The sequence below is a fragment of the Grampus griseus genome (genome assembly GCF_964374135.1).
Source record: "Grampus griseus genome assembly, chromosome: 6".
Lineage (NCBI taxonomy): Eukaryota > Metazoa > Chordata > Mammalia > Artiodactyla > Delphinidae > Grampus > Grampus griseus.
The window spans coordinates 19,256,065-19,263,413 of record NC_139000.1 but is presented as its reverse complement, the minus strand read 5'-3'; positions in this window follow the sequence as shown (position 1 = coordinate 19,263,413).

The window sequence follows — 7,349 nt, the reverse complement described above, 5'->3', positions numbered from 1 at the left end:
AACATAGCCAGACCTGCCACTCTCTGCCTCCTTTATTTTTTTATTTTTATTTTTTAAAAATTACCTCTTAATCCATGAATCCAAATCATCTCACTTTTTTTTTTTTTCCCACGCCACGTGGCTTGCGGGATCGTAGTTCCCCGACCTTGGATTGAACCGAGGCCACCGCAGTGAAAACACCGAGTCCTAACCACTGGACCTCCAGGGAATTCCTGACTCTGCGGCCTTTAAATTCTTGATGTAGTTGCTGCTTTTACTCATGTTTTATGTTATTGATTCTGTTTTCCTGTGCATATACCTATTCTTCTAGCTAGACTATAAGCTCCTCAAGGACAAAGACTGCACCTTGTACTTCTTGTGCATGACCTGGACTTGCTAAGGAAAAAAATTCTGTGGACTGAGTGCTTTGTCATCTCTATAGTAGCTTTTGCAAATTACTCTCTGTACTCAGTTGAATGATGAAGTTGTCACAGACTGGGGTTCTGGTCCTGAACTGCCACTTTTAGCTATGTAACTTTAGGCTGGTCCTCAGTCTACACATCTGTATAGTGGGTAGATTGGATGATTCTTAATGGCCCTTTCAAAGCCAAAGATCTGGGAATTTCCATCTTTTTCTGTTCCATTTTAACCCTTGGCCTTTCTCTCTGTTATGCCTTTATCTACAATGCAGAAAGGTTCTATAGACCCACACAGGTGAGGTGTCCCAGACCTGATACCCCTTTGGATGGAACACTGGCCTAGCCAGCAGGAGAGCTGTATTCTCATTTCAGATCTGCTACTTCTTAGCAGTGTGACCTTGGCTAGGTTAACCTCTCTGAATGTCAGTTCACTCTATAAATGAATCTGGTGAACATGAAATGTAATTATGTGGGTGACTTACCATGTAAGAGATGAATCTGACTGTTCACTTTCTCTGGGCCAGAGAAGAGAAATCATGTACATAGACTAGCCCTTGGAAATGGCTCTTTTAGGCGTTTCTCGTCAGCCGACAAATGCTGCGGCCCGCTTTGCTCAATGAGAATTATTCGTGAAGGCGATCACTGTCTTTCTCACCTGCCACAGCGGAAGTGTGGGCTGTGAATGTGATCAATAGTAGCCCATATTTATCATCCAACCATAAAACCCTGGTAAGTATAATAGCAGAGAATAAAAATGTGTGTTTTGACCAAACAGCAGTTTCTCCATTTGACAGCCTCCTTAAAGGACCCTCGATGTGTTGTTTCCTGCCTTTTCCTCTCTTTAGAGTTTCTGGTGGTGTCACCCAGTGGGTAGGGCATTCAGGTGTGCCCATGAGGTACATTTCTTCTCATTTGAGCCTCAGTTTCCTCTTTTAGAAAATTCTGTGATCTCTGTCTTGCCTGCTTCACAGGGTTGCTGTGAAGATGAGATTCCACAAAGGAACGTGTGCGCCGTTTCAAAGCTCTGTGTTGATGGCGGGCGTGGAGCTGGTGAAGTTGGTGCCGTGTCGTGAAGTGGGAGCGGAGGGCTTGGATTCTAGAGTCACACGTATTCAAATCCAAGGTCTGCCACCTCGGGGCCGCGTCCTTCCCATCCTCGGGTCTCAGTCCTCAAGTGTGGAATGGGGATAAGTGTGCCCACCTGGCAGGTGATTGTGACGATTAAATGGTATACAAAATGTAAAGTGCTTACAACTGTGAGTTGCAAACTTGAGTAAGCGCTCAAGAAATTGTTGCTATTATTATTATTTTTTTATCTCTCACTATGTCTTAAATGCTGTAGGTGCCCGACTTACGCTTTTGTGGATGATGTAGTTCATTAACAGTTAATGTTTATTCATTCTGCGTCAGACCTCAGTTACTCCAGCACCATGGGGTGTATTTATGTGAATAAAGATTCTAGTCTTTATTCTTTAATCTAGGGAAGATTCTGCTTCCCTAGCAGGGAAGTTAGGCACAAGCTGGTTGGTGACGTTGGGCCAGATGCTCACCCTCTCTGTTCTTCCTCGTCTGTTAAGGGGGCATGTGATAATAGGGAGATGAATTGAGGTGACGCATGCAAAGCACAAGGCCTGGTTCATAGTGTGGTCCATAGTAAGGGCTCCATCATCTGATGATGACTTTTCTTCAGCTGCTGCATACTGTTTTCTACCTGTGTCTATTTGTGTGAGTTTTTACTTACCGTATTCAAATCTATATCCTTACTGATTTTGGTTGGTTGGTTCTATCAGCGACCAAGGGAGGAAACTCTCCAGCTAGGATTGTAGATTTTCTGTTTCTCCTTTTACTTTTGACCAAGTTTTTTTTTTTTTTTTTAATTACACAGTTTAAAAAATTGAGATGTAATGAACATACCATAAAATCCACCATTTTAAAGTATAAAATTCAGTGGGTTTTAGTATATATATTCACAAGATTGCACAAACATCACCACTATTTAATTCTAGAACATTTTCATCACATCTTCCCCCCACAGAATCCCCCTACCCATTTGTAGTCACCCTGTTACTCCCTGTCCCCAGCCTCTGACAATCACTGGTCTACTTTCTCTCTCTGGATTTTCCCATTCTGGACATTTCATAAATAGAATCATGCAGTTTGTGGCCTTTTATGTCTGGCTTTTTCACATAACATAATGTTTTCAAGAATCATCCATATTGTAGCATGTATCAATACTGTATCCCTTTTTAACGGTTGGATAATATTCCATTGCACGGATAGAGCAGATTTTGTCTATCCATTCATCCAGCTGGGTTATTCATCAAATCTACTTTTTGGCTATTAGGAATAATGCTGCTATGAACAACTGTGTACAAGTTTTTGTGTGAACGTGTATTTTAATTCACTTCTGACAAGTTTTGCTCTGTTATTCCATGCATACGAATTTAGAATTATTAGAACTGCCTGATGGTTTGACCCTTTTATCTTTATGAAATATCCCTCTTTAGTAGATTTTTGCCTTAAGATCTACTTTGTCTGATACATTAGCTTTCTTTTGATTGGCGATTACATAGTATATCTGTTCATCCCTTTACCTTCAACTTATCTGCATCCTTATATTTAGGGTGCCCCTCTTGTGAACGTGTGGGATTAAAAAAATTCAGTCCGTTTTTTAACTGGAGTATTTACTATGCTATGTCCAGTGTGTTTCCTGATATATTAGATAGTTTGGGGCTTAAATGTTCCATCTTACTGTTTACTTACTATTGGTCCTCCCCTTCTGTGTTCTTTTTTCTGTACTATTTTTGCCTTCTTTTGCATTAAGTTTTTGTGATTTGTAGAATTTCTCTTCTAGTAGCTTGTGAGGTATGTATTCTTTTCTCTTAGTGGTTACCCTAGATTACAACATGCATCCTGCACTTATTCAATTCTGTTATAAGAGGATCCTTCTATCACTTTCTGGACAATCCAAAGACCTTAGAACTCTTTCACCTTTCTGTCTGTGGTGGTCTTGTTCTCATGGATTTCAATTCTTGCTATATTTTAAACCACAACAGACATTATTATTAATGCTTTGTATAGTCAGTGTTCATTTAGGTTTATCCACATGTTTACTTTTTATTATTCTTCATTTATTACTTTGTTATTACTCTTTATCCCTTCCTGCATTTCCACACATTTGTCTAGAATCATTCACCTACTCCCGAAACTACCTTTGGAATTTTTCTTTAGAATAGTATTTATATTTGGAAGTACCTTTAGTATCTTCCTTCCAGTACAGATCTTCTAGTGACAGATTGAGTTTTTGTTTGCTGAGAGGTCTCTATTGTGTTTTTATTTTTGAAAGAAGTTTTTGGTAAGTCAAGAATTCTAGAGTACTACAGGTTTCTGGGGTTCTTTTCAACCTTTGGAAGATGTCATTGGTTTTCATTATTTGTGAAGTCAGTTATCAGTCTTGTTGCTGTTCTTAAAATTTCCTCTTTGCTTTGGGTTTCAGTAATTGTATTTTGATGTGCCTAGGTATAACTTTTTTTATATTTACCCTGTTTGGGATGTGTAGCACATCTTGAATCTGTGATACAGTATTTTTCATCATAGCTTCTCCTCTTTTTTCTCATCTCCTTCTGGGACTCTAAGGATATGGATGTTAAGACCTTGTCACTGTATCTCTAAGACTCTCTGTGTTTTCTATTCTTTTGGTTCTTCATGATTCAGTCTGAATATGTTTTACTGACTTATCTTCCACTTCATTACTCTTACCCTCAGTTATGTTTACTCAGTTGTTAATCCTTTGAATTGAGTTCTTAATTTAAGCTATTGTAATGTTCAGTCCTGTAATTTTTAACTGATTTTTAAAAAATAGTGTACAGTTCTCAGATGAAATTATCCATCTTGTCATCTGTTTTCTTCAATATTTTAAAGTCCACATCTGCTGACTCCAGTATCTGGCTCTTCTGTAAGTATGTTCCTTTTGCCTTTTCGGTCAGTTGGTCCTATCTTCCGGTATTCCTGGTAATTTTTTATTGAATGCTAGACACTTTTAAAAAATGAAACATTGAAGAGATGTACAAGACTCTGGATATTCCTTCAGAAAGGATTTACTTTTGCTTCTGAGAAAAGTAGAGTTGGGTTAGTTTGACTCTGGGTTTTAGTCCTAGTAAGACTTAGTATATTTCTGGTTAGCACTGATTTGCAGGTTCTAGCTCTTCAGAGATTTTAACTGGAAACGTACTTTTAAAAACTTTTAACAGCCAATCCTCTTCCTCCAGGGTGAGCCCTCAGCCTCTAAGCGGTGAGTCTACTGAAAGCTCTGCCCAGTTTTTCAGCCTTTTAGACTCTCTTTAGGAGTTGGCAAGTGCCTTGAGGAGGTCAGAAGACCTTGATGTCCATTTCATCTCTCTGCACTTTCTTTCTCTTGAGGATCTTGGCCCCTCCAGTCCTCACTGCATTGGTAGCTCTTTGACATATTCGGACAGATTTAAGAAAAAGAAACTACAGCCTTTTAAACTGCTCTCAGTAGGAGGATTGGTCTGATACCAGCTAGTTTGCCATAGTCAGAGGTAAGGTCCAGCTGTGGCTTCCATTATTATTTTTATTGTTATTATTTGAAAATCCTCTAAAGAAAGATATCACCCTGAGTCCAAGAGCCCTTTGACAAGTTCACAGGATGTGAGCCTCCCCCCATCTTTCTGTGAAGTGGCTTCTAAATGCAGGAGGTGACATTTAAGGAGCATCTTTTATGTGCAAAGCACCTGCTGAATCTGTTACAGGAAACAGTTCCAAGACATAAGGAACATAGGGTTTTCTGGAGGTTCCCTGGTTTCCTTTCAGCCATTGTTCTTTTAACTTTACCTGCCACATATTTCTAACCTCCTTCTGGATGTGGCCACCTGGATGTCCCGTAGACTCATTTAGCTTGACATAGCGCAAGATGAAACGATCTCCTGTGTGTGGTGAACTTGGCCTCACTACCACCCCCTTCACAGTTCTCTGCGTTGCAAAAGAAGGGAAGAACTTCATTTTGCAGAATCTTCTTCCCTGTGTGGTTCCGAGTTCGAATTGGCCAGCTTTACCCGAGATATATTTTGTAACTTGGGGCTCTCGTCTCCATCTTGGGGATGCTGACCTAGTTCATACCTGTATCACTGTCTGTCTTGATTGCCTAGGCAGCCTCTTTTTGGATGTCTGTATCAGTTAGGGGCCAATCAGAAGACAGAAAGCACACAGTAATTTGAATATAAGAAGTTTAATATAAAGAATTATTAACTTTAACAGGGGGTTGAAATAATGGATTGGTGAATAAGAAGTAAGAGCCTGTAAAGGATATAGAAATAACAGGTCTAAGGCGTAGCCACCACCACAGGGCTGAGATAGAGGCCCCAAGGAAGAGCGCCCATCTCCAGCTGAGATATGGACCTTGGGAAGGACATGGCTGTGGCCCGTTGGATGCAGAGAAGTCTCTGAGATGCCATGTTGACAGAATGTTCTAGAAATCTGCCCTCTAAGGTGCTAGGGAAAGATACCACAGAGAGATGGAGGCACTACCCCATTTGTTGGGGGTAAGTCACCGGGAGAAGCTGCTGGCTGCTAAGTGCTGTCGACCACCATATACAGCAGGATCTGGGTGCTGGAGAAGCCACGTGAACTGCCAGAGCCAGATACCCAAGGAGCTACATGTGCTGCTCCCTGCTAAGTGAGCTCCCCGGAACAGAAGGAAGGCCCTTCCTCTTCCAGTATCTCCAGCACCCCCTACTGACGAAGCCTAACATTGCACTGGCTGCCAAGGGAAAAAGATTTAAAGGGCCCGACTCCAGTTTCGAAGAACAGGCAATGAACTGTCAATTTGGAGCCAAAAGCAATCACTGAATGTCATTCTGCCATCATTGTGAAGGGCAGCATAACTGGCTGGTTAAGAGTGTCAATTCTGGAATCAGGTGTCCTGGGTTCAAGTCTCAGCTCTAACATTTACTATTAGTGTAATCTTCAGAGACGTGTTTAAGTTCTCTGTGTCTCAGTTTCCTAATTTGTAAAACCAGAGTAGTAACAGTACTATCCTTGTTGAGTTATTATGCTAAGTGAGTTGATATTTATAAAGCATTGAGAAGAGAAATACACCAGATTTATACACTGCTGTTATCGTTATTGCTCACACTTCTTCAAATTGCACATCCTTCAAATTGCAGCCAGGATGGGCTTTCCATTGTAGGTATGAATCTCAGTCTATAATATTGTGGTATAAGACATCATCTTCCTTTATTCTCCTCTTCAGTGCTGGGGGCAGACACAGGGAGTGCTACTGTGTTGTCTTAACAACTCACCATGTTCATATTGCAAAAACCAGAAATATGGCTATGTCACTTTGTTGCCTAAACATTACCTTCCCTGGCTCCCCATTACCTTCTGGACAGAGTCCAACTTTCTTCTTCTGGATACGAGGGTCTTAAAGCTCTGTCCCCCTCACCTCTCCCAACACCCTGGCTTAGGTTTTCACTTTCGTCTTTCCAAGCGTCGAAGTTTGCTACTTTATACTCCTGCCAGCTTGTGTCTCTGTTTTCCAACTTTGCTTATTCTGTTCCCTCCTTCTGGAATGCCATTCCCCTCTCCTCTTTGCTTGGCTAATTCCCTTTCAACTTTCAAAAAAACTCAAGCACCATCTCTTCCAGGAAGGCTTCCCCAAATCCCCAAGTTGTCTGTAAGGTGAAGTGATATGCTTCTGGGCCTGGCTCCCTGGCTAAAGTTGAAGCCACTTGGGGTGTCTGGCATGTTACGTTTGCATGCTCTGCGTTTTAGCACAGACAGCTTTCTACAACTGCATGGGCTGTGCATTGCATCACTATAGGGCTGCTTGTTGCAGAGTTGTGCACTACCTGGCCCACTGTCCACTATGACCCTGAGCACCAAATTGAGTCCCACAGTAGGCGAGCAGTATTGTGCCCTCAAGCTCTAGACAGT